The 12846-nt window shown below is 46.9% G+C and overlaps 1 protein-coding gene across 2 annotated transcripts in view; it reads right to left on the minus strand.

Moving 5' to 3' along the window:
- The window catches only part of HIVEP2 (HIVEP zinc finger 2), a 139326-nt gene extending 128909 nt beyond the window's left edge, over positions 1-10417 (minus strand). For both annotated transcript variants that reach the window (XM_065630738.1, XM_065630739.1), the window contains exon 1: positions 10048-10417. The gene's annotated coding sequence lies outside the window, so the exon portion shown is untranslated. The remainder of the gene's footprint in view (positions 1-10047) is intronic.
- Between the last annotated feature and the right edge of the window lie 2429 nt (positions 10418-12846).

Genomic DNA, 12846 nt, shown 5'->3' on the forward strand with positions numbered 1-12846 from the left:
TTATTCCAGGTATACTGTACTGTGAATGAGACAGGACATGACTGGAGGCAAAAGCTATGATCACGTAAATGTACATAAGTGTATAGGCATTCACTTAGACATGCATGCTTAAATATTTCTTCATGCAATATAACAAAACCCCTCAATTTTCTGGTGTAAGCTATTTATTTTTATGGGAAAACATCAGAGCAGGAGCCAAAAAACTGCATTTTTTGCTCAGATAAAAACACAAGTGTAATCCCATCATCTGGATGTGATACTGTCTGAATTATGTAATGAAACTGGGAAGCATGGCACTCTGTTTTCTAGTGCGTGAGTCTGTAAATAGCCACAAAGTCTATTTATTACAGTCTTGGCTTGCTGGACAACCCACTTGACTGAGAAAGACTTAGTCAAAATGTTTCATTTATTCCCCTGCTTGCTAGTCAAGTGTGTTGAACTATTGACCAGGATCAAATGATACTGCAACTAAATTAAATCAAAACAGCGCATAAGCAAACATAAAGAGAAATACCTGCAAACATTGAGCAAGATATGAAGGCATTGTATTCTGTGTGTAAATTATCTGTGGAGATGTCAAACAAGAGAAATTAGAGGATGCTACCACAGAATCCAAGATGGTGCCTTCTACTGGATCTTAGTTACTCATCAAGACGTGCTTGTACGACTTGCAACTGGGCATGGATTTTAGAGGCTGTAGTACTAAAATTCCTCAGGTTGAGGACTTGATGTTAGAGAGAGACTTGATCTGATAAAAATAACTTCTTGTAGGCAATTATAATTCACCGTCAGTCATATTCGAACCTCCCCTCCCCATCTTACTTATCTTCCCCTCTAGGCCTCATTCTCAACCAGCATACATCCAAAAATGTGTATTGGGCATCCTTGTTTTCTTCTCTAGTTACTAAGGCTGTGAGAGAGAAAGAAAATTAAAAGGTTTCTCTCATAGTCACTCCACTTGTGGAAAATATGCTGCACTGAAGCTTTGGAGAGGTGTGCGTAAAGGAACTCCATCGGCCCATGTGTCTTTCTCTTTCCTGCCATGCAGAGGGTGATCTAGGGAGCAAGGGAAGGAAAGTCAGGGCATATCTACTGAAATCTACTTCATCATTACTACAGAAAAACAAGCAAAGACCCCAGACACACCACTATCAAACACCATGCAGAAGATACAGACCAAAACTAAAGCAGAGGTGGTTCTTGTTGTACACTTAGTTTTTACAGGTTCAGGTGAACCTGCCATCATGGAAGGTTCACGTTTATCGACTCTGGGTGCTGAAATCTGTACAACCCAGAAGCAAAATAAGCATTTCCAAGGTGGTGTATAAGCGTACCTTGTCCTTGCTCCAAAAGAGAAGTTCTGGAGGATCTGATATGCTTCCATTTCCTTATGTACTACTTTCTCATCTCTCTGCCAAGTCTGTTCCTAACAGCAACATAGAGTGATGAATTTTTGTCCTCAAAGAGATCACTAACTAATTTAACAGAATCACTGAACAGCTATATGGTAACAGTTTTCAGCTAATAATGAGCTGAGCTAAAAACAAAGTAGAGGAAATGATGGTACTATCTGTTATCCTCTTGTCTCCTGATGTTTCACAGAACAAAGTCCTGTCAATAACAAACCAGACGAAAGGAACGTGCTGTGGGAACCTCTGTGTATCATTTCCGACTTATAACTTCACTCCTTTACAAAAACATAGTTGACTCAAAACTGCCCTACTAATTACTCCAAATTATGTAGTAGTTTTACTAATGCATGACTGATTCTGAAGTTTTTCACCAATAATTAACATTACCCACTACAATAAATTAGGTCAACGATGAGTACAATTTGTGTATTTTTAATTAGTAATTAAGTAAATCAGAGATTAAAAACCTAAAACAGAAGTGAACAATATGTAACAGCACGTATCAAACACGACAGATAACTTACTAGACCAACTTTATTGCCCTCTCCATTCTAACATTTTGCCACTATACCAACCTACTGCAGAGGCAGCACCACTGTTTTTGGCCTCACTCTAGCTCTAAAACAAATACCTTCCTGTGAGTTTGTTTCACTATCATGCTAACATCACTAACATAATTTTGCTAACATCATTTCCTACTCAAGCATATTATACAAACGACTCCTACCCTTACACTTATCACAAATGTCTTCAGAGGTATTAGTAACATCTTGCTAAGCCTGTACTGAAATTCGACTGTACCTCACAAAATTAAATACATGTACTTATCCATTATTTAAGTCTTAAGAAAACAAAGATTCTAGCCATGCAACGCTGTGAAAATATCCACTAACTTTTAGAGGAATTCTGCTAATACTGTAGGCACAAAATAATGCAACAGGCTGCAAGTTCTGTTTGACACAATTTTACTAAGAATGTTGGAAGTAATTATATTCACATAGCTTTGCAGAGATTTTAAAGCAAAATCTCGAAGAGCCTAGTACCACGACCTCTCCTGGCGATCTAAATAGACTATTATATCACACAGCATCAAGATGTCCAACTTTACAGTCTGAAAGTTCATAGTTAAATCCAACCTCTACAAAAGTGTAGAAACTTTTATTGACTTAAACAGGATAGGGAATTTGGTTGTAGGAGTCTATGAATGTCCAGTCAAAGATAAATACCATTTTCACTAAAGAACTATTTTACCTCAGACAAATGCAGGGAAAAACCTTTTATAAGCAGCTTCAGAAAATGTGTTCATACACATAACTGATTTTCAATGGCAAAAAAAGTCAAAATTAGTCTCTCTATTGTAACAGAGGACCATGAACTGTACTCTGTTCTCTCAAATGTTAACAGAATAGCTTCAGAAATTCAGATCTCAAGATGAGTCAGTGGTCACAGGTGTTACAGAAGTCTCAGTCACACACTGCCAGCGTGCACAGATCTCAGTTATCCAGGGGCCTGCATTACTCTCCAGAGCATCTCTTTTTCATTGCTAATGCGTGTACTGACAGAAATAAAATCACTCTCAAACCCCGCATAAATTGACAACAGTTAGAGCAAATAAAGATCTATTTTCCAGCTAACTGAACTATTTTAGCTGTCTTTGAAAGACAAGGAACATGAAACTCCACACACTTTTAGGACTTTCGTGAGCAGACTACATTCAAAATGAACTACGCTGAGCTATGAAGACTCTTTAATAGATGCCAGCAACTTAGTTTAGACCAAAGTCAGTATTCAACAGAGACTAAATAGTTTTTGCTTTAACTAAATGATGTCATGCCTTGTTGTCAAGGAAGGGTAATCCCAGTTATTATTTTATGATATTCTTTCTTGACATACTACATGTGTTTTGTTTTAATGCAAACCACAAATACAAAACACATAAACACAGTGATTAGGTCATTTATCTTAAACAAAAAAAAAACTAATATGCAGGAGAACCCCACAGTCTAATAAGACTAATTCTGATAATCCTGCTCCTGTCCTGTCAGATTTTTTTAAACATAAAGCTCCTTTCTGACTAAGCACAGATATTACTCTATAGGAAAACTGCTCATTAAATAATATTAAGCATTCTGCTCTACTAAATTCTCAAGATTATATCATGTCCTACAACGTGTAATTGGACATTTCTTTCAGCTTGTAAAATTGTTTAGCAGAAAACATCCAGTATTATTTCTTATTCATAAATCACTTGATAAGAAGTGCACCCAAGCTCTGATGGCCTACCACCAAGCCCAGGAGAGAAAATTCCAGGTGCACCACCAGGGTTTAAGGAAGTTTAAGTTAGCCCAGTCAGGCCGGCAACGATACTAACCTCTGCAGGTAAGAAAGTCTACAATTCACTATAAATTGTGAAAAATAACCTGGGGGTTTTCTGCTTTTTTTCATGAGCATTTTCTTATGAAGAGAGTCAAACCCTACTTTACTGCATTACCCGTAAAATGTCACCTGGCAATGCCATTTCAATTCCCTTCAGCTCCTCTAGTTTTCACTTTTCTATTAAACTGTACGTGCAAATCACCTAACTGCTTTCCTTCGTATGGAATTTCCAATGAACCACTATCTAAAAAAGAAACTTTTTGTAACAATCACACCTTGACTTCCTCCTGTATGACCAACAGCAACTGAAGCATGCCTTTCAAAAAATACTGTACATCCTTTCCCTGCCCCACCTTTGGCAGCTTACATAAATCAGACATTTTAGCCAGAGCTGCAGCAGATTATTACAATTTACTTAAGTTGCAATGAAGTGAACTTAAATTTTTAAGAACAGGGGTATTCTCTACAGATTGTTTTGTGCAAACTGACATTTCTTGCATATTAAGAGTTGCATTTTTCAGAGTCTGTAAGTATATTAGGGCAGAACTGTCAATCGCAAGGAAAAAACATCTGTTAAACACAAACTGAGGTGCAATAAAATAAACTCGTGTGTGCATGAAGTGGCCATAAACCCACTACCAACTACATCATTACATTACTTATCTATGTCATTTTTAGAAAGAAATTTTCTATTGAGACCAAGTCTACACTCACAGAGCTAGAACGTGCATAAACAAACTCAGAAAAATGTATATAATCACTATACAAACTGGTCATATCAGTGTAACCATGTACCCAGGGAATTTATATCAGATAATTACATCTATATTGGTACACTGTATTACTTTAAGAATATTACCAGCTAAGTGGTACATTTTTGGTAGGTACGCCCTGAGGCCTCCATCCCAAGAAAGTGGAGAAAAAGAACACATACAGGTTGTTGCTTACTCATATGTAAGATCTATAAAAAAGTAAAAGGCAATATTCAGTTTCAAGGAACAGTAAAAGCAGCATGCCCAAGGCAGAACAAGGAAATACAGAAACACAAGCAACATTGTGACCATAAACAGTTGTGGTCCACACTTCACTGCTATTACCATGGCACACAGAGAACAACAGTGACCATTTTGCAGATGTACAAAATATGCCTGAAAGACAAGTGAAAATAAGCACCCAGAAACCACAAAACTGCCTCAGAGCAAGAAGAACATCTTATGTTTAGACCATATTAATGACTGTGAGAAATTAATCACAACACAATTTAAAAAAAAAAACAAAGGCAAGACTTTTAATTTGACAGGCAAAGTTGCATATCTTCTGATTATTTCACATTGGGGATTTGGAAACACCGCATCAGATTGCTTCCCCTACCCATACCCATACCCTCTCACCCCTTTTCCATGCTCATAGTTTTGTGAGAAAGAATTCTGTGGACGAATCTTATTGGGGGTAACCTACTACAAATGAGTGGCTAGGGTAAAGTCAATTGTTTCATTTATGAACAAAAGTTCAGAATGCCTCCCACTTGCTATTTCAGTAAAAAAAACTCCAAAATCAGATCTTTCCAGAGATTAACATACTCTTTAATTTATGATTTCTTAGGGTCCAAGTAGGGGCTCGCTAGTTGATTATCATGGAAAAACTTCTAATACTTCTGTTTACAACAGATTTTTGCTCTCAGGCTGTCAGAATAGTGCTTTTACAAGTCCTAATCTCACTTGAGAATTAAAAACATGGCCCAAATGAACTGCTTTTTAGTATTTCCTGCTAAAATAGAACAGTTGTTGCAACATCTTATGAAAAATAAGAGAAACAAAACTGTACAAAGCCGCTATTTCCTATTAAAATGGCATAGCCAGCTTGAAACTTTCATTCTTCTGTGATAATTCTGTGTTATTTTAATTAAATATAGCATCCAAAATTACTGATTGAAACATGTGAAAAACACTATTCTCCATTTTCCATCTAGCTTATGCTTCGCCTTGCTGTCTCTTCCCTTCTTCAGGAACTGCTAAGATAGGTCCTTCTATTGGGAAAAAAAACAAAAAAACAAAAAAAACCCAAAACCCACAAACAAAACAAAACAAACAAAAAAACCCCACCGCCCTTAAATTACAGGAGAAAACTAAATAACTTCAAAAATAGTTACTTTAATCTGTAACATACTACTTCAGAGATGCTGTTTAAGAAATCCATTAAGGAAAAATAACCTGCCTCTTTAAATAGAAGAATTTTTAAAGCAGTTTCCTCATAACTTATCAGACTTTTTTCAAATAACAAAGGTATGCAGCCACTGCACTCAACACTTGTGTGGAGCTCCCAAGAGTATTAGTAATTAAATCTTGCTGAAGACTTTAACTCATCAGATCCAACAATAATTATGCATTCCTCCTGCTAGAAGGACCAATAATTTAAAACCATGCACTGTCAGGTTCACCTCTTCTCAATGACTGAGGTAAGACGGATAAAACATTTTCCTTTCTTTACTGTTTCTGAAAGCCATTGACATGAAGAACCAACTTCTGCAGGGCCTGATTTATGTTAGGACCTAAGACAGGCAGAGAAAGTTAGTACTCAGCTCTTGCATTTTACAATACCTGGAATTATTATGCAGAATCAAGTGAGAAATACACAGAACTAGTACTTGCTGAGCTCTGCTTACAGAGCTGGATGGATAACTATCAGTATAATTGACCACAACTTGTTACAAAGCCCCACCATACTCAAATTTGAAAGACAGCTTGCCATATCTCGTAACAGACAGCTTGCCATATTTCATAATACAAGTCACATAACTTGTATACTCTACAGTAATATTCTTGAATAGCTGGCATGTTTCTCTTTGATGGGTATTTTGCTGGGTAAACCACTTCTGCCATGCACAGAACTCCTATATTCCCATTACTTTACCCAACATAGTTAAATTTCAAAACTAATAATTGCCCCTGCTAATGACTCAAAAACCATGAGGAGAGGGACATGCAAAATGGTACTCATTACTTTCACTTTTGTTTAAATCCCATTCGCCTTCATTCTTTTAAAAGCAAGCACCTAAATAAATGACTAAACAAAGAAGCTTGGCAAAGTGCTCAATAATAAACTTCCTGCTTTAAAAACTTCCAGCTTAGTTACAAACATGCAGACCAGTGTCATAAGTTTAACTCATATAACTGAGTCCAGCCAATGGTATTAGGAATGGTTAAAAGTCAAAAAAGAATGGCCTTGTAGGGTGCCACCACATAAACTACACATGATATACTGCCAAACACTCAAGCAGACACATGTACCATTATTCAGCAAGGACCACATGAATGCATATGGCTCTCTGTTTTGTCTTCATAGTAACAAGAAGGTTTGTAAACAGATCTCTCATATGAGGCAATCTAGTCACTTGAGAATCTAAAAATCTGCCTTTGTAAAGAAGCGCTCTGCACTGTTGCCACACAATTGGACTTAGATACACAATTAAAAGTCCCCTACATTTGTGCTTCAGGACAAGTGCTGTTCAATTTTATTCTTACCCATATCAGTGATGTTTTAAAATGCCACCTCAGCCAGGATGCATACGTCTGCTATGCCAAATAGCCATTGGAAAATAATGTTAACACAATAGCCTATAAAACACTAAAAATTTGGATTGTTCTATCAACAAGGGTGATGACATCCTGACTTTGTACCAGACCACTGCTGCCTTTGCAAAGCCGAAAATCACAGTAACCTTAAATGTATTTACAGATAACAGCAGTAACTTTTTGAAACTCTCATGGAAAAAAAACCCTCTCAGCCTAATCTACAACACTAACAATTCTTTTCAAAAAATTAGGCAAAGCAAAAAAGAAATTAAGAAAGTTTCAGATAATTCATACCTGAAGTTTCAGAAGTACCGCATGACTGGAAGGATAAGGAAAGATTTAACATCTAACTGTAAATAAATACAACCCCCAGGTTCCAGGATATCTATCTAAATACGTCCACGTGTTGCAAACCTAACAGGCAGAGTCTCTTTTATCTTTAAAAACAGATGCAAATTTTCAGCATGTCTGCGTATCATTTTCACTATCAAAATACTAGGGATTCTACACTGCGTCCTCATAACCTGAAGAGCAAATTCCTCTGGTAGTCAGTGGCAATTCACAACAACAGAATTTAAAAACTGGGCCCACTGAATCTGCACCTTATTAGATGAGTAGTTCTTTCAATCTAGTAATCACTGTAATTACTCCATGTCCCCAGAACTCCTATTGATGACCACAGCCTACTTGTGCTAGGAGCTGCACAAACTCGGTGCAGAAGGCACCATTCAAAAGCACAGATGCCACACAGTAACACGGACCTATCAATTAATAGTTTGCTTTTGCCACCCCAAAAACTTGATTTACTTTCATAATAATTCACAGTCTAGATATATTAGGGCAGAAAAAAAAAAGTAACACCCTTGACTAAGTAGGCATGGTTTCTATATTATTTAATTACATACAAAACCAGGCAGGCTATATGTTAAAGTTGACTTCATTTTAAAATGAGAGAAGGGAAATTATGTAGCAAAATGTTTTTGCTGAAACTCATTAGTATTTCTATTACTTTAATTTAAAGGGGTATTTAAGAATTATTGTAGTAAAAAAATCCTTTAATTTCTGCAGTTACCACACGAAGGAAAAAAAAAAAAACCCTCTACGTTTGACCATCACTGCCAACTAATAAGAAAAACAGAACTCCTTTTCTGGGAAATTAAGCTCGGACGACGTTTATCGTTGTCCTGGGGCGAGCCCCGGCCGCCTGCCCGCGGAGACAAGCCGTGTTGGCCGGCGGCCGGCCGAGCCCCCGGGCCAGGCGGGCTGAGGCGGCGGGGCCTCCTGCCGGCTTCCCCGCCCGCGGGTCGGAGCTCTCCGGGGCACCACCTGGAGCAGCGACATCACCTCCTTCCCCTCCGCTTCGGGCTCCCTCACACAGATGGGACGGCCGTGCCGCCCGCCAGCCCCCGGCCGGGGCGGCCTGAGGAGGTGCGGGGCATCACCTGGGCTAAACCGGGGCTTTCCCCTCCCCTCCCCGCGCCGCCGGCCCCGCAGCGGCGGGGACGCAGCGTCCCTGCGCGCCGTCCCCGCCTGCCTCCCGGCGCGGTGCCGGCGTGAGGTATCCTGTGCGACAGGCGCGGACGTGCCGCTTACATAATCACCGCCGACCGCACGCGTACCCCGCGTTACATAAGGAACCGTGCCCCCGCCAGCCCCCGCCCGCCGACACCCCCGCGGCAGCCCCGCCGGCCGGCGGGCAGAGGGAGGGCCCCGGCGGCGGCCCCGGCCGAGCCCCTCGTTAACCCCCTTCCTGTGGTGTTTACACGTCATGGAACATTCCCGGAACGGGCCAACGTCCCACCCACTTCAGGGAACAGTCACCGCGGCGCAGCGCGCACACACGCACTCACACGCGCGCACTCCGGCACGGCGGCGGCTCTCCCCGCGCACCCCCTGCGCCCGCCGACCCCCGGCGTCCCCCGCGGGGACGTGCCGGCAGCCGGAGCCACTCCCCCCCCGGCCACCCCCGGCGCCCCGCCCGCCGCCGCCGCACCGGGTGGCCCCGGGTGCCCCCCCACCCGCAGGGCGCCCCCCCCCGCAGGGCGCCGGAGGCCGCGGAGAGCGCCCCGTCGGGGCGGCCCCCCCGCGGGCGCCTCTCCCCGGCGGTGACCATGCCCATTCCCCGCCACAGGAGGGGATTACGCAAGGCAGGCTGCTCCTCATCTGCATACACTTACAAGCTGGGTATTCCCCACATTTCCTAACGGCGTGTCACCGACAAAGGCCTGTCCCCGGCCCCGGCCCCCTCCTGCGCCGGCTCCGTAGGGCACCGGCCGGACCGGGGCAAGGGCCGCCGGCCGTGGTTCCCCGGGGACGGTGACTGCTAGCGCCCAGAGCCGCCGCCACAGAGGTGACTTACCGGTCCGGCGGTTTTACAGCCCCGCCGGCGCCCTCCCCCGCGCCTGCCCTCCATTTACCCCTGCAACCCCAGGGCCGGGGGGCTCCCGGCGGCGGCTGCTCTGCCAATTCCTCCGGCAGCACTTGGAGTGCCGGCGTCAGACCCCCCGCTCAGCAAGCGCCCTCTCCGCCGCGGCTCGAAAGCCAGCCCCGCGGCGCCCAGCACCCGAACCCCGCCGCCGGAGTGCCCCCCGCCGCCGGCTCTGCGCGGCTGTCTGCCGGTGCCGGTGACAGGGGACGAGCGGCGGGCAAGGAGGAGGGGGCTGCCCGCAGCAGCCGCTGCAGCTCACCTGGAAAGTCACCGAGGAGGAAGGAGGGAAGCCCTCCCGGTGCCCTTGTTGCTGATCCCGCCGGGCGCTCTTGTTGCGCCTTTGCTAAGGGCTTGCCTGGAGTGAGGTGGCTCGCGGTGCTTCTTTATATATAAAGACAGAGATATTCCAGCGGCCAAGGGGCGCCCGTTTCAGGCATTTATCTTAAGGCAGGTCATTTCTCTCCCTCTTTTTGGAAAGGATCATCACCATCACCCTGACAGTGGCGGAGGGGCTGGTGTGGCACGGGGGAGAGGCGGAGGCCCGGGAGCCGCAGCCCGCCCTGGCCGCGGCGGGAGGGAGCGCTCCGCGCTGCAGGCAGCTCTGCCGGGCTATTCCTGGCACCACTTCCCAGAACAGAAGTTACAGGGCGGCGAGCGCGGAGCGAGCGCGGGGAGCGCGCCGCCCGTGACGTCACCGGGTCCCCCCGCGCGGCGGCGGGGAGCGAGCGGGGCGCGCCCGGCAGCGCCCGGCCGCGGGGTGATGGGCGCTGCCCGCCCGTGTGCGTGTGCGGGGCGGCCGAGGGAGAGGTGCGCCGTGCAGCCGGGCAGGGAGGAGGCTGGGCTGCGGAGGGCGAAGCCGCAGCCTCTCCCCGCCGGCGGAGATCGCCGCTCCCCCTCCCCCTCCCCGCCGAGGGAACTCCCAGGAGAGCCAGTCCCGACTTGCCGTGCACCAGGCGTGCGTCCTCCCGGCCTGAGAATTTCCTCCGAGGACGCGGGATCCTCCTTCCCCCTCCCCTCCCGCCGCTTCCTTTTTTTTTTTTTTTTTTTTTTCCTCTCCCCCGGCCCCTCCGCCCCCTCGCTCTTGCCTGGTCAAGATCACGTTATCTCTCGGGGAGAACAATACACCGCCAGGGTTCCCCGTGCCGGCCCCGGCTACGCAACCTGCCTGCCGGCGGCGCCCACCCGGCCCCGGCAGGCGCCTCCGAACCCGGGCACGGCTCTGCCCGCTGGGCAGGCGGGCGGCCGCCCCGACCCTCGCTCACCGCCTAAGATAACAGCCCTTTGGCAGCGGCCGCGCAGCACACCGGCACGGCGGGGCTCGCCGCCGCTCCGCAGGGCAGGGAGCCCGCCCAGGGCAGGGACGCCGCGGGCGCTCCAGCCGCCCCGGGCTCTGCCGCAAACACACGCATTTATTTTAACAGCCTCTCGCCGCCAGCGCCGCGGCGAAGCGCCTTCCCGAGAGCGGCCCGTGTCACCGGGAGGGCGCACGGAGGATGCCGACGGTGCCCGAGCAGCAGGCGCCCCGCCAGCGCTCCCCTCGCCGCGGGCCGCCACCTCACGCCGGCTAACGGCCGCCCGCAGCTCGCGCCCCCACCTCCCTCGCCGCCGCTCACGGGGCCGCCCGCAGCCAATGAGCGCCCGCAACGTCCGGCGCGGGGCGGGGCGCGTGGCGGGGCCGGTCTCCCGCAGCGGCCGGAGCCCCCGCTGGCCCCAGAGCCGGGGCGCCCCCGGGGCGGGGGAGCCTCGGGGGAAATGGTGTCCGGGAGGCGAGCCGCGGTGCTTGCGCTTCCCGGGAGCGTTCCACTGCGCTCCCGCGGCTGCGAACTAACCGCCGGCTGCCGGAGCCGTCACTGAACCAGGAGCCGGCGCAGGGTACGCACCGACATTCGGCCCCGGTCCTGCTGGTGACAGCGGCTTTGGGTCGGCTGGAAGGGACCTCAAGGATCATCTGGTCCAACCTTTCTTGGCAAAAGCACAGTCCAGACAAGCTGGCCCAGCACCCTGTCCAGCTGAATCTTAAAAGTGCCCAATGTTGGGGAATCCACCTCTTCCCTTGGGAGGTAATTCCAATGGCTGGTTGTTCTCATCTTGAAAAAAATTCCTTTTGTGTCCAATCGGAGTCTCCCCGGGAGTAACTTGTACCCATTGCCCCTCGTCTTTTCGATTTGACTCCTTGTAGAAAAGGAGTCTCCATCTTCTTTGTAGCCACCCTGTAAATATTGGAACACGGTGATGAGGTCTCCCTAAGCCTTGTTTTCTCGAGGCTGAGCAAGCCCAGTTCTCTCTTTCCTCACACGACAGCTTACCAGTCCTTTGATTGTCTTTGTGGCCCTTCTCTGGACCTTCTCCAGCCTGTCCACATCTTTTTTGTATGGTAGTTTCGTATAAACCTGAGTGAGGTTATGGGGAACAGCATTTGTTTTCCTTAGATCTGCCGCGGCTGTTCACCCAGCCAGTTCCCTTGCTTGGGCGTTTCGGCAGCGTGGGGAGCCCTTCTCTGGCTTCGCCTGGTTTGGCTTCCCTGTGGCACAGGCCGTGCTGGGTTTTTGAAAGCAAGTCCTCATTTAATTTTCAAAGCAAAATAATTTTCTTTTGGGGAAGCTGTTCAACCTCATTTGAAGGCTACCATAAGGTGAAGTGATGTCAACTCGTAGCACTGTCACTGTGACATCGGAAGTTGTACTGGCACCGGAGATTATTACCTTGGCTCACATCAAGAAAAAAATCTCAGCCTCATGGATGAAAAGGAAAAAGTGTACACATAATCCTGAAAGCAGTAGTTCTTAGGGCAGATGCCAGAGCAAATAAAACTGTTATTTCAGTTTTAGTAGTTAAGAATTTTAAGTAATTCCTGCTGCTTTTAGGGACTAATAACAATTTAGTGCTTGGGGCTGGCAATACAAGGGCACAGGATCTATTAATAAATGTCCTTTCATCCTAGTGTGGTCCTTGGCCCCTGTTGATTTTGATGGCTTTTTGAGTCAGACTCATGGGGCTTCACTGTGCACAATCTGGGAGGTGCAGGAGTCTAGTGATTTCTTGGGACTCACCTCAAGCG

The sequence above is a fragment of the Caloenas nicobarica genome, chromosome 3 (genome assembly GCF_036013445.1).
Source record: "Caloenas nicobarica isolate bCalNic1 chromosome 3, bCalNic1.hap1, whole genome shotgun sequence".
In the NCBI taxonomy this organism is placed as follows: domain Eukaryota; kingdom Metazoa; phylum Chordata; class Aves; order Columbiformes; family Columbidae; genus Caloenas; species Caloenas nicobarica.